The sequence below is a fragment of the Protopterus annectens genome, chromosome 6.part0 (genome assembly GCF_019279795.1).
Source record: "Protopterus annectens isolate FY-2018-M chromosome 6.part0, PAN1.0, whole genome shotgun sequence".
NCBI classification, from domain to species: Eukaryota; Metazoa; Chordata; order Ceratodontiformes; family Protopteridae; genus Protopterus; species Protopterus annectens.
The window spans coordinates 350,012,774-350,028,880 of record NC_056737.1 but is presented as its reverse complement, the minus strand read 5'-3'; the positions used below and the strand labels follow the sequence as shown (position 1 = coordinate 350,028,880).

At 38.5% G+C, this 16,107-nt stretch overlaps 1 protein-coding gene across 1 annotated transcript in view; it reads right to left on the bottom strand.

Moving 5' to 3' along the window:
• The window catches only part of TMEM121 (transmembrane protein 121), a 1,625,720-nt gene that overhangs the window by 1,231,207 nt on the left and 378,406 nt on the right, over positions 1 to 16,107 (bottom strand). The gene's annotated exons all lie outside the window — the stretch shown is intronic.

Below are 16,107 nucleotides of genomic sequence, written 5' to 3'. Positions count from 1 at the left end.
GTAGTCAGGGACTTGGGGACACACACAGACAGTAATCTACCCTTTGATAATCACATGTCTACAGTAGTGAGGAAATCATTCTATATTGTGCAACTTATAAACAAAGGTATGACACCTGGGTCCAAGTAAGTAATTGTTCCAGTGTATTCAGCACTCATCAGATCTATCATAGGTATGGTTCTCCCTTTTGTATGTATATAACCTGGCATATCTAAAACTTGAAATGTTCACAGAGGTTCCTCATTAAAGATTACAGGGAGTAAGTAACATGTCCTATGCAGACTGCCTCAAGGTCCTATCCCTGTATTCTATCTCATACAAGGCTGTTGAGGGGAGATCTATTCCTGACATACAAGGTATTGTCAGACCCAACTCTGAAGGGACGTTCTGCATATCTGCAAAATAAAGCACCAGAATTAACCTGTTCTAAAGACCTAAATGTTACCTATGATATAAATAGGGCCTGCTGGAGAGACAGGTATGTATCCCAGGGACTACCCCTTCTATGGAACAGGCTCCCCATCCATGTGAAGCAGAGTTTCTCTCTAACACAGTTTATGTGTAACTTGGACAACTGGATAGTGAACAGGAAATTTATCCTTGGTTTGGCACCTGTGTCTCAAATGGAAACATGCAGCCTGTAAAGGCTTCATCTCCCAGGTCCCTGCTTATAAATGTTTCGCCTAATAATCCTCTGCTTACACTTATCAAGGGTACCAGAAGTTGTCAGAGATTTGGAATGCATGGCTTGGCTTAAAAAGGCCTTTGTAGTCATTAGCCTAGTAAAAAACTATGGACCTACACTCTGATTACATGTTGAGCCTTGCAGTCTTTAAAAGTTAGATGTAGACCTGAGCAACACCCTGTGTTTTTCTATTAAACATATAAAATTTAAAAACTAGGAAGTATCTAAAGCTGGGAAAACAGTCAAGCTAGAACATATTTATCCTATATTGTGTCAGCTTACCCTCCGGATCACATGTACCCTTAACAAAGACCATTGGAGATTCTAGAAAATCAGGCTGGCTATTTTCTAATGGAATATTTAAACAGACATGTTATGGATAGCAGGCTGCAAATTCTACAAACACCAAAAGGCGTTGACATTTTAGGGATAAAGGTGGTCATAAATTCTCAAACCATCTCCCATACTGTCTCATTAACTTCTTTTCCTGACAGATGACAGTGTCATTTGTCTTGACCTAAAAGAAACATTGACATGTGCACTTATGAACAGGTGTGTTACACCTCATATTAATTGTGAAACACTCCAAAATCTGCATATCAATGTAGCCTACATAACAATTACAGAAAAAGCAAGCAAGCAAATGTTAAATAAGGAGATAAATGAATAAGGAAAGGCATCCTCTTCAACCGTGAACGTAATATACATGTAAACAAATTAGTATCATAACTGGGTGGGGGAAAGAGGGTGGCTGTTCTGAGGTCAAGGGTACAATTGGCATTTCTGAAGACCTGCTGGTTGAGTGTGAGCAAAGTGATGAAATTCATTTCAGAAGCCTTGGCTGATATCAACGGCAGTTTAAATAAATGTCTTTTTAGCTCATCCTTGCTACATTTCAGAACCATGGACAATGATTTATTTATTTATTTTTTTTTGTCTTCAGCTTTGGAAGAGTAATTCTCTCAACACAGACTACAGGCTAGCAGCAGTTAGTGAACTGCTTAAGGCACCAACTAACTCTTCATTGGTTCTGAAATTGGTGCACCTGTTAGCAGTTGTAGTTCACAGCTAAGCCCACTTTGCTGCTGATGTAAACAGCAACACCTACAAGTTAACCTGGACCAACTGGTGAAAACTGAGCTCCATGTAGAATGCAGAGTGATGTCCAATAAAAATAGCACTCTTGTACAGTGCTTTGTGACTCTCCTCAGGGATATTTCTTGGAAGTAGCAGAAGGATTTAGTTGGTGATGGAAATTTATTCTGAGACAAAGAAACAATGCCCATGTCAGATTTGGGTTGACCCTCCACAATGCCCATGTCAGATTTGGGTTGACCCTCCAAAGGATTAAGTAGTTACTGGTGGGCAGTGCAAACAGTTGTTAAACTACAAACTTGCAACATAGTTGGTGTGACCATTGCCTGTTTTTGTGGATGGTTAAGAGTCAAGACTAGCAGTACAAAATGGCAGATGGGGACTTTGAAGTGTTAACATCAACAAGTGGCAGTGATCTAGCCTTAGGGTACATTGTGCCACATCCACATACATGACTGTGAACCCAAGATGTCAGTGGATTAGGGTGATTCAAGGTAAGTAGTTCAAAAATGTTCAGTTCACTAGTCTTTCACACTATGCGAGTACCTGCACATCAGGTGCTCTCCCTGATCATGATATACTTTAAGCCTTAAGGCTGAAAAGGTCTTCTCATTTGGAATCATGAGACCCTATTTGTGAAGTGATGTAGAGGGGCTTAACCTAACATGTAGTGGTCCAGACAGAATGGAGCAATAGAACATGAAGGGAAAATTAGTAAGTGGTGGCTGGTGTTGTCCAGGCCACTCCAAAATAAGAATGAATGTAAACAAAAATAAATTAATTAATTAAAACATAAATATGTGTGTGCTGCTCTGCATAAAATGTTCCAGTCCAAACTATGGAATGCTGTCAATACTTCCTTTTGTTTTTTTAATTAATTGTTTTCAGTTTAAATGTACAGAAAACTTAAGGATAATTTCCCAGTATAAAAAATTATTTATAACACCAAATATACTAAATTGCCCATATGTGGTGTACTTAATGCAAACTGCTACTTTTCAGCCTTGACAAATGTGAATTGAATGCCCAGGAGATCCTACAGGCAGCCTGACTCAGCACTTAGTAAAATGATGGCAAACTTTCTGCTTAAAAAGTCTTTCCAGATAAAAAAGCTTTTTTCCTTCAAACCTCATCTAAATTGTCTTAACACTTGTTCAAACCTCAGCAGCACAAAAGAGACTTTCACTGTTTCCTATAATTTAGCTAGCAATAAAGTAAAACCTTTCAGTCAGAAAATATGAATGTTCTCCCATGCAGAAACTGGAAAATGCACAGGCAAGAATCATGTATTCTGAAAGCTTCTTAAAATTGTATTCTTCAGTTCCCTCAGCAAAATTGTTCTAAATGTATTTGTAAGCAATATATGCTTCATTCTGTGCATGCTGCAGTAATGGACTGTGTTCGACAATTTATTGAACTTGCGTTGTTTCTGTAGCAGATAATAAGAATGTTTCTCTATAATCTGGCATAACTTCCCCAGCACAAGACCACTCCCCTCAACCTATATAGTGCCAAAACTTAAAAATAAATTAAAAAATACAGAGTTGATGAAACAGTCATTTGACTTAAGTGTCACACTCCTGGTTTGTTCAACTAAAAGGCAACTTGAACCTTTGATAAAAATAACCAAATTGAGATGGTTTGCACTTGAACTTAGTCTGTGTCGGGTGCAACAATAGTACTAAATGAGCTACAGGAGTAGTAATTGGGTCCTGTTTGGGAAAGGGTTTGCTAACAAGGATACACAAAAAACAGATCTGGGATGCTTTCACAGAGATAAAAGCAAAATTGGTTGGCAGTGAAACGACAAGGCAGTGTAGAAATAATAATCCACAAGTATAGATAACCCACAGTTTATTAGTGCTTTCGTCTGATAGGATAACCAAACTTCTTCAGATAAACTGCATTAAACTGAACAACCATTTATACTTGAAGCAAATGACATCACAAATTCATCAACCAATACGAATCCATACCCTCCAAATTTAAAAACATGATTAATCATGTTATAAAGATATGCCCATATATTCTCTGGGATAGCCTACGCTATGATATTTCCTATTGTAAAAATATAAATTCTCTTTACAAACATATAAAAGTATTTTCCAATCATTGTTTTAAGTTTATGGTGGTGCACCAAGTAAAAATATATCCACTAGGTGGGCCTTGGAAACTGATGTTAGAAAATAAAGAAACATGGTAGCACATATATTTGAATGCTGGACCCCCCCCCCCCCAGGATTAAATGCGATGATTTTCATTAATAGCTATTTAAAATTAAGAACATATGACAGGTGGTTTGTGTATGTATATTTTATATTTTATAATTTATGTTTCATGTTTAGGAATTATCTTTATAACATGATTAATCATGTTTTTAAATATGGAGGTTATGAATTCATATTGGTTGATGAATTTATGATGTCATTTGCTTCAAGTATAAATGGTTGTTCAGTTTAATGCAGTTTATCTGAAGAAGTTTGGTTATCCTATCAGATGAAAGCACTAGTAAAGTGTGGGTTATCTATACTTGTGGATTATTATTTCTACACTGCTTCGTCGTTTCACTGCCAGCCAATTTTGCTTTTGTTTGTTTTTTCCAATTTATGCTTTCACAGAGATGGTATGAAACTAAGCCCCTGAGAAAACGATGGAGAATTTATCATGCAGTACAGAAGCTTCCAGAAACACTTGGCATATCAGCTGAAGCTGCAGTTAATGAACCCATACTTTTGTTTGTTTTAGAGAAAGAGATACGCCTTGAAAACTTGATAATTCCCTATTTCCATATGCTAACTGAGAAAGGCACATCTTTACTTACTTTAAGGATTATGGTACGTAATAATGAAACTCCCCAGGGCAGAGAAGGCCATGGTAGTCTGTCCATTCTTTGCTCGTATGTAGCATAATGGACATCTGTTTTCTAGCACACTTTCTCTGGATGTCACTCACTGGATGATTTATTTTCTTTTTTTTTTTTTTTTCAAAAAAACAATGAACAAATCATTGTACAATTTATTCAACAGCAGGGCTGACTGTTTGCTATCTGTGCTGAAGGAGTTTCTGTGTTGTGAATTATGTGAAGATATATGACCACTGGGAATGGAGAGGAATACATTTTTCCCTATTACTGGTTTCCCCTTCCTCTATGGATATGTGACTGCAGAGTTACTATATATATATAACTAGCATATGCCATGGAAGCTTCCAGGATGGGTGGTAAAGAAGGGGCTGCTTTTTTATTGTTTATTAGTATCATTTGCTTTTTGTTTTACATATTCCTCATTATATTATACTGCTGTTGTATGAAGCACTTCAATTTTACAGTTTGAAGAATAGTTTTTTAATAGCTCAGTCATTGTTAACATGGTTTAGATTTATAAAAATAGCATTAAAACAGCAGTTGATAAATTATTGTTTTATTCACCATTACTGCTCAGCAAATTAAATAACTTTTAGTTCCAAATGTCAGACATTGTAACAGTAGCAATCCAAATATCCATTTGCTAAAATTATAATTATGCAGGGTGCAGTTATATAAGAAGTGGGAGGGTGTAACATCAAATTATATATTCCTGTTTTATTGTCCGAACACCCTATTTATCCAGTTCAGTGTCAAAGGAAGCTGGTACCCTATCAGACCACTCACTGAGAGCGAGGCAGGAAATTCATTCTAGACAAGATGCCAGACTATTGTGGATGTGCACTCACACTCTCTTAGACAAAACTACACTCACTTTGGTGCATTAACCAATTTACCTGCATCATTTCTCTGGGATGGAGGATAAAACTGCAGCACCTAGATTAAATCATACTGACACGAAAAAAACACACAAACTCTGCATTGAAGCACTCCAGCTGAAAAACAAATTGGAGAAGTGCAGTGAGGTGGTAGTGATAACCTCTGCACCTCTGTGCTACTCATGTTATATTATTTTTGTGCAGTACTACAAGATGCCACTAGATGGTCTGTGTGTTTCAGAGATGTAAACTGAACTTTGTAGCGTATGGTGCAGTTTTCTTTGGTGTCTATGCAGTCCACGTTGATCCTGCTTGTTTTGTTGCATTTATGAAAACAGGCTGACATTTTTTAATAAATAATGATTTGACTTTCTAAGATATAACAACGGAAACTTATCTGAACAGATGGTGCAGCAGATGGCTGAGTCATCTCCACATGTTCATAGTCCCCCTCTCTCATTGCAGTACATAGTAGAAACACATGACTTTGTACAGTCCTGGGTAACTCATTCAGGGACAACTGCATTGTTATACAGTATGCAGCAACATGTGACTTTTCATTCAACGTCATGTATGTAGATGGCAAAGAAAAATGCATATCTGTGTTATCATACATCTTTGCTCAAGGCAAAAAATACAGAATTGAAATAGGAAACAACCAAACTGTATGTAAAATCATATCCAGATGATCCCAGTTTTACTCCTGTCACTATTACTATTGTTACTCTTGTTACAGAATTCATTCTACGCAGAAAATTTGATGAAACAATAAGTATAGTTAGACTACAATGAAGCCAAATAAAATGCAATCAGAACGAAAAGGAAAACCATACTGACACTCTATACACAAATAGAACAGAATATTTTAAAATGAGTTATTGTTAGCTCCATAACTGTTCTCTGTTTTATAAAGTACATAATTTATTTATTATTTATTTTTATTTATTTATTTCAGTTTGATTACCGGGGAAGTCCACTGGGCCAAGAAGTGCCCATTTTCAGTGGAGGCCCGGGGAGAAAAGCTCCACAAGCAATACAATGAAACATGGTTACATAAAGTTAATGGTATAATACAAGAGTAAAGATTCATGCAGTCCATTCATTCATGAAAAGCTCCACAACAATACAATGAAACATGGTTACATAAAGTTAATGGTATAATACAAGAGTAAGATTCAAGCAGTCAGGAAATACATTTACATAAAATGTGCAAGAAGAGCAAGCATAATGAAGCAATACAGTGCAGAGTAAAATAACAAAAGTACATAGATGTGCAATAATTTTTTTTTTTTTTTTTTTTTTTTTTTTTTTTACAGACTGAAAGAAAAGTTGGAGTCAGGAGAAAGTTAAAAATGTCAGGAAAATCATGGAGGTAGAGAGGGCCAGGAAGTGCAGAGTTCAGGGAAAGAGATCCCTGGAAAATTATATCTGGTGAGAGCAGGAACATTTCCATTTGGATGACAGGTATTTGAGAAGTAGGGTCTTGAAGGATTCAGAGTTAGGTATAGCCCTAAGAGAAGGAGGGAGAGAGTTCCATTTTTTACCTAGAGAGAAGGAGAGTAGAAGTTGGCCGGCAGGATGTTTAGGTTTGTGGATGGAGATAAGGTTTTGGTGTTCAGATCTCAGAGATCTGTTTGGAGTGTATGGTGGAAGGATGTTTATTAAGGCAGGGCATGAGTCTGGGTAAAATATTAGTTTGTGAGCTGTGGTTAGTTGGAGATAGTCCAGGTGGTTGGGAAGTTCAAGCCAATTTAGAGATCTAAGGGTAAGGCAGTGGTGAGTTGAGGTTTTGGATTTGGTTGCGAATTTAGAGATCTTATTATAACAAGTTTCAAGTTTTGAGATGTTGGAAATAGACAGATTGGTTAAAAGGGGGGCTCCATAAAGAAGAGAGGATAAGACCAGGTATTTGCAGTTTAGCACAAAGATTTAATACTATGGAACTGCTAACAAGCTTTGTTCTCTTGTTCTGCTTTTATTTATTTACTTATTCATATTTATTTATTTACTTATTTATATTTATTTATTTATTTAGGTATTTATTTGCTGTGTAACTCTAATCCATTCTCATAATAAGACCATGCTCCTGGGAAGAGTCAGTTGTGACTATCCAGTTAAACAAGCAGAAAAATAAAAATCACAGTTTACCTCAAATAGTCTCCATAGTGCAGTGAATGGCCCTTGACAGATACCCAAATGCAGTGTTATTGGGTAATAGTAGCTAAATAATTATTTCTTTCCTGATTTTATTTACACACTTGCAGGTCTGCACCTTCTTGTACACAAGACACATTTCATAACTGGACAAGGTCTTTGTTATCATTGGCACCACTGAAGACAAATCTGCTTTTACTTTGTCAGTAATGGATGGCTGTTACAGGAATAAACTAACATGGGAAAAACAACTTGTGGCTGATTGCTTGGAGATTTTAAGCTCTGCTGACTAAATTGTCCATGGCAGATATTAATTCACTAACAGTTTCACATAAGAGGAGGATGAAGGCTAAAACTTGGGTAAGTTTGTAAGGGCCCTAGTGCCATTTGCCTAGTAATTTCCTATGATCCTATGAAAATACCAGACCTACAGTAGCTTTATGCCATCATCATATCATTGTAAAGACTTAGCAGTTATAAATCTCTTATTTCACAGCTTTGCATAGTCTAGTCTTTAGTTCTTACATCAGAACACAGCCAGGTAAAGTCTGTATATTCTTTTCTTATTCATGTAGGTTTTCTCATTGTATTCCACTTCCCCTCATAAAACATGTTATTTAACTGGATACTTTAAAGTAGCTATTACATTTGTCTTTATAGGTTCATAGGTTATTAGGGAGGTACTAGGCTATTGGCCCAAGGGCCTACGTAAGCCTAGCCAACAAGGTTCCTTGGCTTACACCACCCAAGAAAGTTATTTTCCTGTGCCACTGTCAAGCAGAGACACAGAAGTGATCCCTGGGGTGTATTTCCTATTTCCCATCCACTCATCAAGATTTTTCTTGAAGAGTGTTAATGAGGAACTTTGATGGTCATAGATGGGTAGCCTGTTCCAGAGTATGGGAAGTCTCTGGGACAGGAATCTATCCCTCCAGCATGTCCTGTTTATTCTGGTGACAAGGTTTAGGTCCATAGAGAGTGTAGCTCAGAGGAATTGGGATTTCTTTAGGTGTAGCATGTCCAACAGCTCTGGGTTTGACATAGCTTTATATGTTAGGCAGAGATCACCTCGGAGTAGGCGATATGCTATGGAGTTAAGCTGGAGTTTTTTGAGGCGGTCAGTGTGCAGCATTTGTTTGAGGACAGTAAACCTCTTTGTGAGGTACTTCTGTGGCCTTTCCAGCTGTTGCAGATGTCTTGTGAGGTACATTCCAAAATGGACATTGTACTCTATAATGGGCCTAATGAGTGTCGAGTAGAGGGGAACAATGACTTATTTTTTCCTAGATGAGAACCCTTTTATGATGATGTGTGCCATGTAGAAGGACTTCCTGACTACTGTGGCAATGTGACTATCAAAGGAGAGACTACTGTCCACCTGGGCCTAAGGTCTCTTATCACACATTCGGTGTTAAGTAGATTGCTGCTTATGTGGTAGTTCATGGGTACAGAGTTTTTACCAAAGGGAATGACACTGCACTTTTTGGCATTGAGCTTGAGGCCATGGCTCTGACACCAGGCATCTGTCTCAGCGAGGCCCTTCTGTAGGATGTCCACATCATTTGGAGACTTGACTATGGCTCCTAGTTTGCAGTCATCTGCGAACTTTGTTAGCCAGAGACCTTCTGTGTTAGCCTATACTTCAGAGAAGTAGATACCAAACAGAAGAGGTCCCAGGAAGAAACCCTGTGGTACTCCACTTATCACTGCTTTGAGGTCAGATTTGGAGTCTGCAACTTTTACAGTGTGGGTTCTGTCAGTGAGACAGTTGGCAACCCATCTTGTGATGAAGGGATTTGTACCTAGTTTAGTGAGTTTAACTATAATTCCAGAATGGGGGATGGTGTCGAAAGCCTTGGCAAGGTCAAGATAGGCTGTGTAAACCACCTTACCCTCATCTATGGCTTTGGTGACTGCCTCAAAGAAGTCGATCAGGTTTAGAAGGCATGATCTGCCTTTCACAAACCAGAACTAGGTGGGATCCAGAGTCTGGAAGTTACCAATGTCTTTCTTTATGAGTTCCATGATGATATGTTCCATGGCCTTGCAGACCAGACTCATCAGACTAATAGGTCAATAGTTCCCGGGATCAGTGGTGGCTCCCCCTTTGTGGAGTGGGATAACTGTTGCTGTGCGCCATTCAGTGGGCACAAAGCCTTATGCGAGGCTATTATTGAGCATGGTGCTTAAGTGGGGAACCAGATCATTCTGAAGTTCGTGTAAAACACAGCCTGGGATGTTGTCCGGTCCCATGGATGCTGTGTTTTTGGCTTTAGAGAGTGCAGCTTTTACCTGCATAGTTGTGATTACAGGGACTCTGCATTCTTCCTGTATAGATATGGACCCTTTAGGGGGTGAGGGGGGAGTAAAGTTAGCACTGAACCTAACTGCCAGGATGTTGGCAATATCAGTTGGTTCTGTAATTTTCGTGCCTTTGTGCTGTTACTCAGAGCAGATCTGGGTGTTGCCATCGAGATTCTTGACATATGTCTAGAATGCTTTGTGGTTGTCTTTAGAATTAGTGGCAATTTTGTTTTCGTAGCTAGCTTTGGATGATCTTATAAGGGATCTCAGCTTCTTACTGAGGCTGACCAGGGAGCTCCTCCACTTATGGGATTTTACTCTCTTTTGTAACAGTTTCTTCCTTTTGTTGTACAGTTTGTCTATGGCAGGGGACCACCAGATTGGCTTCCTTTTTTTGGAGGATAGCGTCTTGATTCTGTTTGGGATAGCACGATTCATGCACTTGTGTAAGTGCTTATAGAGTGCATTTGTGTAGGATTCAGCAATTGTAACTTTACTGTTCATCTGCATGGGTGTCATGAAGTTCACCACTTCTGTCTTAAGAAGCATGAAGTTGGCTTTGGGGAAATTATTTACCATGGTTTTCTTAATGGGGGTTGGGGGCAGGATGTGGACATCAAGGGTGATTAGTTTATGGTTGGATTGGACCAACGAGGAGTTGACTTCAGGTGTGGAACACAGGTCACTTATGTTAGTAATGACTAGGTCTAAGATATTGTTGTCCCTGGTGAGGGTGTGGATAAGTTGATCCAGGGCATTGGAGTTTATGAATTCCAGAAAGCGTTGAGCTAAGGAGTTGGTACACGAGTAGTTTTCCCAGTTAATGGTGGGGTAGTTGAAGTCACCCATTATTAGCGTGTTTGGTTGAACCCTAATATTTTCCAGTACATCAAGAAAAGAGGAGTGGGAATCCTGGGCCATGGTGGGGGATCTGTAGCAAGCTACAATTTGGATTGCAGTTTTGACAGAGTTAGTTGCACTTGGATAACCTCAGATGCATTATGCTGAGCAACTAGCCTGGAGGTGTGAATATCCTTAATGAATACGGACATACCTCCACCTTTGGTGTTTCGGTCCAGGTTACATGGCCGAAATGTGTGGTATGAGTTATAGCCTGGTAGTGCAGGGGTGCTCTCTTGAGCCTTAAACCAGGTCTCAGTCACTGCAAAGATATCGATGTTCTCCATTTTAAGGAGTTCCTCGAGTGAGTGCATTTTGAGATTTAGACTTATAGCATTGAGTAGCATTACCCTCAGTTTTTGCTTGCCTGTTCCTGTTACAGTGGTGAATTTGTTATTTGAACCTTGCCTAAAAAAGGCACTATAGGGGCAGCAAGAGCCTTAGCCAGTATCCGGAATCCCAGGGGCAACAGGTGCAGGCCGTTTGTGGCAAAGCATCATGGTCTGTCGACCATGTCATCCCAAGCAGACAGATACTGGATCCCCTTAGAATGACACCAGAAGCTTAGCCAATTGTTGAAGTCAATCATTTTGTCCCTGTACTGTGGTATCATTCGGGGCAATGGCAGAATGCTACTCAGGGCTAGGGTCAAACCTGCCTGGGCTACAAGATCGGAGAGCTCTTCCATGTTCTTTTCATGTAGTCCAGGAAGGTACGTCTCAGGTCATTCACACCAACATGTACAATGACAGAGTCATATTTGTACTTGTTGTGGAATGACCTAAGTGCGTGGGTTATGTGTCAGATCCTGGCACCCGACAGGCAGCTGACAGTAACCTTCTCCTTGTTTAGCCTGGTGAGTGGGACATCAGTTTGCCTGACTATAGAGTCACCTATGACTAGTGTGTTGGGTACATTTTTTTGCCTTATTGGCTGTGGTTGAGTGGCACACTGAGTCTGTGGGCTATGTGTCATTTGGGTTGTGTTGGGGGATGGAGGTTGCCTGTATTTCTGCTTTGGAGGTCTCTGTTGCTTAGACAGATTATTATTGAGAGCCTCCGCAAATGTTTTTGTGTTACTATGTGTGGATTTTGGTGTAGATTTAGTGAGACTATGTGATGAGTGTGGTGTGGTGCAAATGTTTACCTTCGCCTCATGACTGTCAAGTTCAGTCTTGGTTGGAGAGAGCTTTACCTCCAGTTTAGCTAGATAAGTGCATCTCTCACAGGTTGTAGTGTTGGCTGGTAGGAGGAGAGGGTTGTCTGTGTACATGAAGCAATTTCTACATTGCCTCAAGATGCCCAGATTCATCAGATAGACAGGAGAGAACACTGGGAGCTGACCCTTGGACATGCCAAAATAAAAAATGTTTTCCTCTAGATAAGTGAGGAAAGTGAGTACAAGAGCTGTTTTTCTCTAAGCAAGTGAGAAAAGTAAGTGCAAAAACTGTTTTCCTCTAGGTAATGAGGAAGATTGAGTGCTATAGTAATTAGTAGCTTATTTAGTGCTTACAACTTCTGAACAAGTGCTGAGCCTGAATTAGCAAATTTAAGTGCTAAAACTAAGAATCTGTATCTGCACTAGATGAGTTACAGGACAGAAACAAGTGCAAATGCAGGCTTTCAAATCAGAAAGTTGAGAGAGATGGAAGAAATTGCCCAAACGGTCAATGACTACAATTTCTGGGCCAGAACCACACCTTATATGGTAGACAGGTTACCTAGTGCTTACCACTCCCACTGATAAGCTAGAAGGCTTCCCTCCAACACAGAAATGCTTGGGGGGCTCATAAGCTTACATACAGTCCTGGATACAGCAAATCTGTATCTGGAACACTAGTTACAGGAAAGGTAGGAAACAGGCTTACAGTTTTTTTTTAGTCTTGAAGTTCAGGCAGTAACTTAAATGCGTCCACAAAACAACAGTTCATCTGCTTGGTTAAAGAAACATATAGACTAAATAATCAGAATCAGGAAATGACAGACATAGTGTGCCATGGAGGGACTTCTTTTGCTTTGTCCTTCACATCATAAGATCAAGAATATCCATACATTATGAAACCAAACACAGGGAAACGTACATAAGCAGATCTTATTGTGTAATATGAAACTGTTGTACAATAATGCATAGTATTTATTTATTTGCCTGTCTTTGTGTACAGCGAAAGTCGGACTGGGTAATACCCATGTTCAGCTGAGGCCTGGGGGTAAAAGCTCCATTTGCTTACATTGCATTATAATAAATTCCAGTCAGACACAGTAGTTACATTTCTATTTACATTTATACACAAACAGTAGTTACATTTATACATTCTAAGATTTTACAGAGGTGGAAGTTACTAAATTGAATGCCCACATGAAACTTAGTGTATTGTACAGGCAGCATTCTGGCGTGTAATCAGTCATTGTTTGATCAATTTTCAACCCGAGAAAACAAACTTAAATGAATAAATAAGGTATTTCCGTCAGACATAGTCAGTCCATAGCTCTCAACTGTCCAGATTTTCACAGAATGTCCAGATTTTTGCCTCATATCTTTAGTCTATTTGTCATAACATTTGTGGTTTTCTGGCAAATTACTGAGGATTGAAGTCACTAAATAATGACACACATTTGATTTTCAGACCATATCATTCAGAAAAATGCATTTTATCATGTTTCTAAGTTTATAGAATCAATATTTAAATTCTGTACCTATTTTGGGGCCTTTTTTCCCCAATTATTTTAGGCTTTGTCCAAATTTCTTATCCTAAGAGGTTGAGAGGTAATGAACATTCACTCATACAAAATCCTTCTGTTTTTGCTGTTGTATGATGCTGCTGACTCATGTATCCATGTTGTCATGAATTCAGTCTGCTAGTACAGCAGATTTGTGACAAAGACCATAAAGCCCCTCAGCATTAACCTTCATTGCACATTTGCCAACTATTCATCTTGTCATGAACAATGGTTGCGTCTTAAAACTTCCTATACTTTCTCCTTTGCATTTGTATGTACTTGACAGTAAAAAACGTTACAGCAATATTTATGATGAATTACAAATTAGTAATATATAGTTATTAACAGGGCTCTAGACTGATAACATAACACAAACCAATAAATAATGTACAAGACTAGCTACCATATTGTTAACAAAAGTGAAAAACCAATCTTTTGTTACTGATTCTGTTAAAAAAATTCTGCAAGTTATCTTCAGCCTAAGATGTCTGCATACTACATATAAAAAAGAGAACTAGCAATTACCAAGGCCGTGGGACAACTTTCAGAATAACTTGTATCAATCCAGAATCAGGTTAAAATAGTACACTGTGTTTAATACAAACAGATGAGCACTTTCACAGCACAACAACTGTTTCATGAGACCTGCTTATATGTCTGCATACTACCATGGCAACAAATTACAATGTCCTAAGAAGGATGTTATAAAAATTACAACATCCTAGTAAGAAGATTATACAAATTAAAATACTGTAGGATGTGATTATATAAATGACAAAGCCAAAGGAAGAGGATTATACAAATTACAAAGTCCTAGGAGGAGGATTTTAGCTAAGCTGAAGTTATATATCACTGGAATGAATAAATATCTGAAGGGATAACAGTGTGCTGAACACAAAGTAAGCAATAAGGGAAGATATATTTTTTAACATATATTGTGAGTGCAAGCTAAGAGATATCAGCTGGGATTTCTAAACATTTAGTATACTTTGTAGAGCAAATTCTCTTCGGGTAGTGGCAATGCACAAGTTGTGAAAGATTCGGGTAGCACAGACAAGTAAGGGTAAAAACAGTACAGCATGGAAATGAAGTACAAGTACAGAGATTATGCAAAACACATTAAATAGTCGCACTGTGCTACTCTTCATACATGTTCTCAACATTGGAGATTTATAATGTACAAGTGAGTGAAAAAATAGCAACAGCTACAGCAAAACAGCAGGTGTTAATGGTAGGTGTCAGAGCTCATGTCCACAATGTGAGTTGCCATAGTCATCAGAACCACCACCGGAGGTACCGTCACAGTTTTATATATTAGTGTTGCAAAGAATAGTAGATAGTGAACCACTGCTACTGTGTGGACAGGAGCACAGTATGTGACCTAATTGAAATTTGTCACTCACAAGTGGAATGGAGAGGGATGCATGAATTGCCCATGCTATTGGAAATAAAACTTAGTGTCGCATTATCCATCTTTGCATCATTGACATGCACAGTGTGCATCAGGGATATCACAGGCTTCATTGTCATGTATCCTATATTAGTTCCTCAGTATCATGCTGCAGAATGTGGATGAGCATACCTGGTTCCCCAGTACTGTAGAGTAAAAATTCACTTTGCTATGAAGGCATTTTACAACGTAGCCAATTTCTCTGAAGTCCTAGAAGCTGCAGATTATACATGCTGTTATGAAGGCCTCACCTAGTCCACAGGGATTGCAACAAGAAAGACTTCCACTCCTTGAGCTGTGAGTTGAGATAGTATTTCCCAGATAGTCACCAAGTGATATGTTCACATGTAGGCTGGTTATATCAGCATTATACAAAGTTGCCATGCAAGTAGGGAGCAGGCCAAATATAATGGTGTAATTGTTGTTTTTTGTACATGATGATGAGTGTTTCAAGGGATCCTGGATGATTACTGTTAGAAAAATATGTATTAATGTATATGTTTAGTGATTATTAGAAGCTAAAAGGGTTAACACATTTTCATTCTATTTTATGTACAGCTTAATTCTGTATGAAATTACAAGATGCTTTTCAAACTGCAATATGCTTTCTGAAATTGCAAGATGCTCTCTGACCTAGTATTTGCTAGCACAGCAAAATTCATGTTTATCCCTTTTTGGAAATTTACTGAGAAGCAGGTGATTATCTGCTAGGTCAGGAAAATAATGAATAGAACAATACTGTTTTCTATAATGTTACTGAACTTGAACAATCAGCTCTGTTCGTGTTATGAGAACATGCACAGCTGCAGAAAAGAAAGATACATCGAACAAAGATTGCTTGAAGAAATGAACTATAATCTGTACTTGCTTTGTGCTCAAATTAACCATAGTACCTTGAATGGTAATATTGCATAGTGAGAAGCCGTATCTGACCGGTGGTCATCAAGGCCACGTTGTTTTTCTTAGGAAGTTTTTTTTGTAAACTTGATATGCCAGCAGAAAATCATGAACAAACAGCTGCTATGAAATAATATTGAAAGAACTTGTGATTTATTATGTCA